The following is a 9,122-nucleotide window of genomic DNA, read 5'->3' as shown; positions in this document are numbered from 1 at the left end:
CTATTTGTAAAGCTGGGGCAGAGATACATTCAGATGCTGTTGCTATTGTACTATTCTCATAGATGATAGCAATACCTATTCCTAAGTTGGATGGTGTGGGGTGATTATGGACCGATTATGGTTGGTGTAGGCAATGGACGCCCTCAGAATGTTGCACTGTGATGTAATTTTAACCTTTCTTTCCCAGGACCAGAGTCTAACTCAGCTTGGAAATTCATGGTCATCATGATATCTATGGATTGTGCTAGGTCATTGTTGATCCCACCCTCATAGCTAACCACATATTGGAAAGAATCAATCTTTATTATGGTCACTGACCAGCACAAAAGTTAAACATTAAAATAAATATATTCTCTAGAAATTATTGGAAAATAGTAAACTAGTAATATGAATATGGATCTTTAGTTCTTTATGTTTTTTTCCTCATTATCATTGCAGTACCACCAAATTTTATTACTTCTCAAGTGGTGGATAGATTTGAACCCTGAAGGAGATGGGGAGAGAAGGAATTTATGTAGAAATTACCTGATCTCCTAGAAATATCTCTAATACAGTACATTGATCTAATGTCCCTAAAGTGCAATAGGACATGTGAGATATCTTCAACTTTTTATTGCCACATATTTGTACATATTTGCTCAGCTATTGGGGTTTTATCATACCTGATCTGCAGGAGTGCTGAGGGGAGTCTGGCTCTAAAAAATTAAGTCTGGCTCTAAAAAATGCTGTTCTGCTCTTAGGAAAAGTCAGGTCTTTCAGATACCTTGCTGGTTTCCACATATCCCATTTAATTCGATTTCTGTTGTGTAGAGATATCCTGTTAAGTTCCAGCTAGAACTCCATGTCTCTTATTCTTTTCATAGCCAGTTGCTTGGCTTTATTGTAGCCTAGGGATATTAAAAACAGTGGGGAAAGTCCATAGAAGGCCAACTTATACTCTATCACCTGTTTCTGGAGAGAGGAAAAATTGTCTAATAAGACTAGGGTGTTCAAGCCCTCTGGGAAGAGTTGAATTTTCAACCAGTAAATTATCATCATCTTCCTGGCCTTTACCTGAATTTGAGGCATTCCTGTCTCAATTTTCTATTTTATGTAGTTTTTATTAGTTTATAACATAACATACAAAGAGAAAACAAAAACAAATATTAGGGAAATTAGGAAAGGAAAAAGGGAAGTGAATAGTGGTGGAAAGGAAGAGAGAGAGAGAGGGAGGGAGAGGGACAGAAAGAAGGGGGCATTGACTTTGACTCCTTTGGTGCAATTAAATAAGGCATTAAGATCAACCCTCAACCCTCAACTAATAGAAACTAGCCTTTTTAAAACAACAAATCTATCTAATCAGTAAAACTCAAAGTCAATATTTCTTCTTTTTCCACCTCAAGCACAAAATCTAGAAGTGGTTTCCAAGTCGAAGTAATGGTGTTTGTGGTTTTTTTTTCTTTAATCAGAGCAGTTAATTTAGCCATCTCTGCTAACTCCATAAGTTTTTGAAGTCATCCATCCATTGTGGGTGGAAGTGACTTTCCATTTCTGTGCATATAGTCTTGCTGCCATCAGCATTCTGAATTTCCCCCTAAGTCTTGTTCCATTAACCTCCCCCCAAAAAAGTCTCTGGTTTTTTTTTTTTTTCTAAATTCACTTCAAGAATTTTTTGTATTCGGATATGAATCCTACTCCAATATTTCTTTGCTTTATCAGTCCACCATAAATGAAAAAAAGTCCCTTCTTTTCCTTTACATTTTCAACATCCATTTGAGGTACCTTTATACATTCTTGACAATTTATCTGGTGTTAAATACCAATGATACATCATCTTATACATTTTTTCTTTTAAATTATAGTTTAATGTAAACTTTAAACCTTTATTTCACATATTTTCCCATTGTTCAAGCATTACATTGTATCCAAAATTTCTTACCCACTGAATCATATAATGTTTTACTTGTTCATTTTTCAGATTTAAATTCAATAACACTTTATAGACTTTAACAATAATATGTTCATCACTACCACACACAATAAAGTATCCAATTCTTTTTTAACAAAGTTAAATTCATGATTCTTTTTATCTAGTTTAACTCTTTCTTTCAGTTGTAAGTATGTAAACAATGACAAAAAGACCTTCTGATTCTAACTCCTCCTTAGATTTGAGGGTAGGGTCTCCTAGGTTAAAATATATTATTTACCATAGGACCACCACTTTCGCCTTGTCACCATTTCTTTTCTAAAAAAAAAAAAAGCCTCCTGTGAGGAAAACCAAAGAGGCACCTTCATGGAAAACTGTGTTTTCTATTTATTCCAAACTTTCAAAATAGCATGTCTGACAAAATAATTGTTGAAGTCAACAAATTTACTTTAACTTTATCATACCATAGGTAACCGTGCCAACCAAATCTTAATTCACGCCCTTCTAAGTCCATAGCCTCTTATTCTGAAGGTTCTCAACTGGGCATTTAATGTCCCAATAGAGATAATAAAATGGATTGCAGGAATTTTCTTTGTATGGTTTCTAAAGATTCTTTCTTCAAAAAAAAAAAATCTTGTTTGTGCCCCGTAGAGAATTTGTTTTAGATGCAAAGAGCTTCAAGGCTGCGGGACTAATTGTCCTCTGCCTGTGTAAAAAAAGTTTTTAATAGCATTTGAGAATATAAGGGCTGATTGCATTGCGTGGTCCAAATACCTACATATATGCCTTCCAAATACATTTGGTATGGAAAACATCTAAAGGTACTTGAATGTATTGAACTGTTCTGGATTCTACTCTCCAAGAATATTGAATAGTTTATTGAGCAAAAAATAGGATTTTTGATTTATCAAAATTGAGGATCAGATTATTTTATCTACAGTATTTTAATGTTGCTGAAATAGGTCTCTTGAGTCCTATATGGGTTTGTGAAATAATAGCAGCATTGTCAGCATACAGAAGTATCTGTATTTTGGGAGGGCAGAGCTGGTGTCGCAGTGATACGGCATGCGATCTTGGAGGTCTGAGATCACTGCCAATATCTTTGCTCCTGGACTGTCCAATCGGATCTAAACCACCCCGAAGAGACAGTGAATATAAAGAGCGCATCCTGTAGATCCCAGGGATACCACAAAGTCCCTGGTAGATCCAGGAGAAGGTCTTTTTGCCAGCGGCAAACAGGCAGCCATTAAAGCTGCTGAAGTTGGGACAGCTCCGAAACGAAAGAGAACGGAAAGAGAAAGTGTGCCGGTTTGGTGAGAACTTTTTCTTGATTTTAAGATTTGAAAGGACACCCTAAGGAAAAGAAAGAATCTGTAAAAGTTTTGACAGAAGTGAATAAGCGGCAATTTTAAACAGGAATGTCAAAGTAATATTTTTATTTTTATTTTCTCATTGCTGGATTTTCTACACATGATTTTATATTTTGAAACTGGACTGGTTTTTTCTTCTTCTTTCACCTATTCTTTCTCTTCTTTTTGACTTTATAATAGATGCAATTTACATAGACTTCTGTAAAGCCTTTGATTCAGTGGTACACGACAAACTACTCCTAAAACTAAAATCTTATGGTATCTCTGGACAACTGCATAACTGGATAGAAGCATTACTGTCAAACAGACAACAAATGGGCAAAATTGGGAGTGTCCTATCAAATTCTGTACCTGTCAATAGTGGTGTCCCCCAAGGCAGTGTTCTAAGAGCAACTCTCTTCATACTCTACATAAATGACCTCTGTGATCATATCAAGAGCAACTGCATTCTCTTCGCTGATGATGTAAAGCTGTTCAATACCAGACAATACTGCTACGCTTCAAAAAGTTCTTGACTATGTATCAGAATGGTCAAACAAATGGCAACTTCAAATCTCAACAAATAAATGCTCTGTCTTACATATTGGCAAAAAAATATATCAGAAAATAAAATACAAGCTGAATAGTCAAGACCTTGTTGATGATCCAAGCTCTGTAAAGGACCTTGGAATACTCATCTCTAATGATCAAAGTGCTAGAGCCCACTGTAACTACATAGCCAAAAAGGCATTAAGAGTTGTTAACCTAATCCTACATAGCTTTTTCTCTGGTAATATCACACTACTAACTAGAGCATACAAAACATTTGCTAGACCAATACTTGAATACAGCTTATCAGTCTGGAACCCCTATTACGTATCTGATATTAGCACAGTTGAGAAAGTCCAGAAATATTTCACAAGAAGAGTTCTCCACTCCTCTACTCATTGTAGAATACCTTATGGCACCAGACTTGAAATTCTAGACCAAGAAAACCTTGAATTATGCCGTCTTCGGTCTGATCTAAGTATGGTATATAAAATCATTGCAATGACTTACCTGTCAATGAATACTTCAGCTTCAACCATAACAACACAAGAGCACACAATAGATACAAACTCAAGGTCAACCGCACCAAACTTGATTGTAGGAAATACAATAAGTATGGTATATAAAATCATTGCAATGACTTACCTGTCAATGAATACTTCATCTTCAACCATAACAACACAAGAGCACACAATAGATACAAACTCAAGGTCAACCGCACCAAACTTGATTGTAGGAAATACAATGGTCAATGTCTGGAATACTCTACCTGACTCTGTGGTTTCTTCCCCAAACCCCAAAAACTTTAACCTTAAACCATCTACTATTGACCTCATCCCTTTCCTAAGAGGTCTGTAGGAGGCGTGCATAAGCGCACCAACGTGCCTACTGTCCCTGTCCTATTGTTTATTTTTCTTATATGTACCCATTTCATGTATTCATAACTATATATATACTTATACCTATTATCTTGTAAGTGATTGACAAATAAATAAATAAATAAATAAATAAATAAATAAATAAACAAACAAACAAACAAACAAACAAGTGGGTCAGCTGTGGCAATTGCGACCAACAAGGTTTTCTAGTTTAAACAATATCTTGTTTTATTCTTTTTGTGGTAAGAGCCAAAAAAATTAATAAGGCCAGCTTCTGTGATGAGAACATCTTTATGAAATAAGGCTGACTGACTCCCACACTCTTGGTCTCTCAAGGTTGGGAGTGAAGAAGCAGCAGCATTGGGAGTTAGCATGTTAGCTATTAAAGGTTTAACCTTTTCGTCACAAAAGACTGTTAGGAAAAACTTTAAAGGAAGCTAGATATGCTCTCATTTTGAATAACATCAAAGGGGTGTTAGACTGCTTAAAGGACAGGAGTATCCACTTCCAATTTGGGGCAACTGGGAGTCATTTGACAGCACACAGATCAGTCGGTCCAGCTTGGCAGTGAAGAAGCTGACCCAAGGAAGATAGGATTGGTCTCCTGGTATTACAGTGTCCAATATTAAGTCTGTTCATACAAGTTCTGAGAGCAATCTGTTGTGTTTGCAATGAACAATTTAATTTGGTGGAGGATATTTGCTGGCTTCCAATGAGTCTTTAATATTTGTAAGTTCCCCTCTCTTTGCTTTATCAGAAGATAATTATTTTTAGAGATCTGTGACTTTTTGACAAGTTATTTAGTATTTCTTTAGCTCTTTGCTCCTTATTAGTACTCTTGCTCAGAGTGGGAGATTTGACTGTGTCTGTTACAAAGGCTTTTGTGGGAGTAGAAGGTCTGCTTTTGAAAAAAACAAAACCCAGCAACATATCTTTTCAATGTTTCCAAATCATGTTTTATAGCCCTAAGCTACTAAAATATTGAGATAACAGTTTGCAATGTGAGGAGGCATTGTTTGCTCTTCCACCAGAAATGAGGAAAGGTATAATAGTTGTTTGGCCAGCTCTGTTTGGAGGTCCCATTCTAGAGCTCCAAAGTTGTTAGAACTGGGGAGAGAATTTGTTTTACTTACAGTTCTCTTTTGTGTGAAGCACTCCTCAATTTTTGGCTGTTTTGCAGAGTTCAAAAGAGGAAAATGTCCCAGCCAAGCACCATGGTGTTTACTTTCTTTTTGTCAGGGTAATGATGATTTAACAGCTGACCTGCTTCTGTAAGGGTGGTAATGCTGTAATATTGTAAGGTTGTAATGATGATGCAATGGTAGCAATGAGTCAGCAGGATCAATTGACTGCTACCACTTTAAGAGGCTGTAATATAAGAGACTGTGTGAGGAAGTATCTCTCTCTCCATGTGTGCTTCCGTGGTGTAGCTGATAACTGATTGCTGTTCAAGGTCTGTATCACAGCACTCATATGTATATATGCTTTTGTAGGGATAACACCACTATATGTAAATACAAACCTGTGTGCTGTATTTGCTCCTGGGTTGTCTCACCTAGTCACACTATGTGCACTCTGACACTTTTCCCCATAACTATGAGTTCCAGGCAAAATCCATTATCTGGATTCAGATATTTATCTTCACTTCACTGATAAATTAGATATTTATCTTCACTATTGTTTCATGCAAACGAAGTTAGTTAAATAAATAAGTCCAGTAAAAGTACTAAAAAGCTAATTATATAATAAAATAATAAAACTGAGTGGAGCTTCTGTAAATGTGTTGCTGGGCTTGACAGCTCAGACTCCTCCAAAATGAGAGAATGTTTGATCTTTTTCAATAAAGACCACACATTAGACTTGTCCTTTATTCAGAAAAGATCAGGCATTCTCTAGTAAGAAAGAAATTTTATATCAGTCCCTTGCATGGTTTAGATCACTTTTTCATCAATGATGGGGTTAAATAAAATCACTAATCTCTGCAGGGAGAAGGGACCAATTATAATAGCACCTGATAGATCCAGATAGTTTTCTCCCCAGAGATCTGTTGGACAGTTCCGTTGAATGCCTTATTAAGTTCTAGAATATGATCAGGTCAATAAATAAGTTTGTTTCTAAGCTGTTATCATTGCTTGCTTATTCCAGATGGCTGTTTAGTTTTCAGAGGACCTATGGGACATCAAATAAGCAAAGAGATGCCTGCAGCAATGTCAGCAAAAGTAAGTACAACAGGACACAAGTACAATATACATTCAAATGCGAGTCCTCTCTGTAACAATAAGAAAGCAAGGCAGAGTTGTTGTTTTTTGACCTTTTTGTATCTGCAAAATGTTACTTTCCTACTATAGTATTTAGATTGTCCAAACTCTTTGGAAAGCCAGGACTAACATTCCATTTAGTGTAAGCTGTAATTGTTTGACTGTTATAAATAAAATACCTGACACTGGTTCCATGTTGGGAGTCAGGTAGATAATATCCAGTAAGATGACAGAAGTAATGTCTTGCAATGTTACCTAGGAAGTTTTTGAATCTGTAAATGTGGAAGAAGTAGTCAGTAGTTCTTTGTGGTTTATCTCTGCCATGTGTAAGTGGGTCCCTTGTTCACCTACCTAATTAAGACAGCTAGAAAGGAAATTGGAGCTTGGACACAGGAAGTGACCAACAATTCTGAACAAGATCTAGCTCCCTTGAAAGAGGCATTGGCCTCCCAGCTGCCAAAGAAGTGAGCCTTAGATGCCTTGATAATGAACAACTTATCAAACAAACATTTGATCTCCAAACTTCCTTTTTTGTAGATGGATGTTTAAAGAGATCTGAAGATTACTTGGATACATGGCAGTCCTTGTTTAGATTTGACTGAAACTGCATTAGTTGTTCTCATTAATATGTCTTGGCAGAAATTGAATTGAGTAAAGCTATTACTCCTGACCATTTGGACTTTTCAGTGGACATCAGTAATGTCAACTACAATATCTTTCTGCATTTCCTATGACACTTGAGCCATATTTTTTCATGGTTCCTTTCCTTCCTAAGTGATTATATGCAGTCAATAGTGGTTGGGGAAACTCAGTTCTGTAACAGAATGGCTGACAGAACCTCAAGCAGTTCACTATGGGGGTCCTCAAGATTTGATCTTTCTATTTATTGTGTGTGTGTGTGTGTGTGTGTGTGTGTGTATGAAAAGGTCATTCACTTCGGGATAATAATCTGTTATATATCTTTAGAACTGATTGTCAGGAAATAGATTGGGAGAAACAACCTCTGAGCAGCAGGAATACTTCATTATGCATGTAATGGATGGGTGTATAAAATGAACAGGCATCCCCTTTTCTCACATTATAAGAACTAGAGGAGAAAGCATGCAAAAGGTCTTGCTAATCAATAAGTTGTAACTCAAACCAATCACTTCATTATTACAAGAATAAAAAATGAGTAGTATTGGTTTCCATAGTTATATGATGTTTATTTTGCATTCTCAAATCTTCTGTTGATGTGTTCTATTGATAGTGGCCCCTAATATGAAGCAAACTCTTACCAAAGAGAGAAAAGATATGTCCCAGTCAACTCTTTTGTTATTTAGATAAGCATACTTTGTGGCACTTTGTTTTCTGATGAACGAAGCAGATCATCTTCATTTGATTACACATTGATTGTGTATCACTATGTTTATGGTCAAAATATTGAAAGAAGGCTACCATATTTCTAATTTGCAATATATTTTCAGGAAATGGCAAAAGGAAGAAGAAAACCTATTTCTGTGACTGAAATGCAAAGAAATTCTCATATAGTCATTTATAGAAAAGGTGCTCAGGACCAAGATAACTCAATGAGACTAGATATCAATCCTGGCTCAAATGTCACTGATTTTGCTTCTGTCATGCCCCAGCATGTAACTTTTATATACTGTTGTTGCTCTCTAGCCCCATCTAGTGAATGGAGAGACAAATACCAAGTATATTGTTTGAAGTTGACCCAACCTTCTTTACCCATCAGCCTGCACTCTCAAAACAAGTGCATGCTGGGAAGCCAGACTCCATTTCCTTTAGCACTTAGAGAAGGCAAAAGCACAAAGAAGAAGCCATCTTAATCTGTATCACATGGTCATCCAAGGACAAACCCACATCCCACATACAGAGCATTGCTGGTGAGATTTAAATTACTTGTATTTATTAATTATGTTCAGCAGTAATTCAATACCGCCTATCTTGTATTTGGTTCTCATTGTATGTATTCCTATTTTCCCCAGTTTCATCATATCCTGTTCCTTCAATAAAGCATCCAGATCTACCCAAATGGTCTGTTTTATTGGGCAATTGGTGGGTTTACCTGCATGTTGAGCTGCACACAAACCAACATGTAGTGAGGACAGAACAGTTTTATTCTGCCACTGATTGGTTCCAAAAGCTGTGGCCACTCATTAGGTGCAACTATAGGTAATAT

The 9,122-nt window shown here is 36.4% G+C and overlaps 1 long non-coding RNA gene across 1 annotated transcript; it reads left to right on the top strand.

Moving 5' to 3' along the window:
• Positions 1-6,827: 6,827 nt before the first annotated feature.
• LOC148130540 (uncharacterized) lies at positions 6,828-8,919 on the top strand. The gene is made up of 3 exons (XR_015749980.1): positions 6,828-6,901; positions 7,907-7,972; positions 8,407-8,919. It is a non-coding gene; the product is annotated as an uncharacterized LOC148130540 (long non-coding RNA).
• Positions 8,920-9,122: the final 203 nt, after the last annotated feature.

Source organism: Notechis scutatus, chromosome 5 (genome assembly GCF_049901735.1).
Source record: "Notechis scutatus isolate UNSWTSFEM ecotype Mainland chromosome 5, rNotScu1.2, whole genome shotgun sequence".
In the NCBI taxonomy this organism is placed as follows: domain Eukaryota; kingdom Metazoa; phylum Chordata; class Lepidosauria; order Squamata; family Elapidae; genus Notechis; species Notechis scutatus.
The sequence above is the reverse complement of the archived record's forward strand: the minus strand, read 5'-3'. Positions and strand labels throughout refer to the sequence as shown.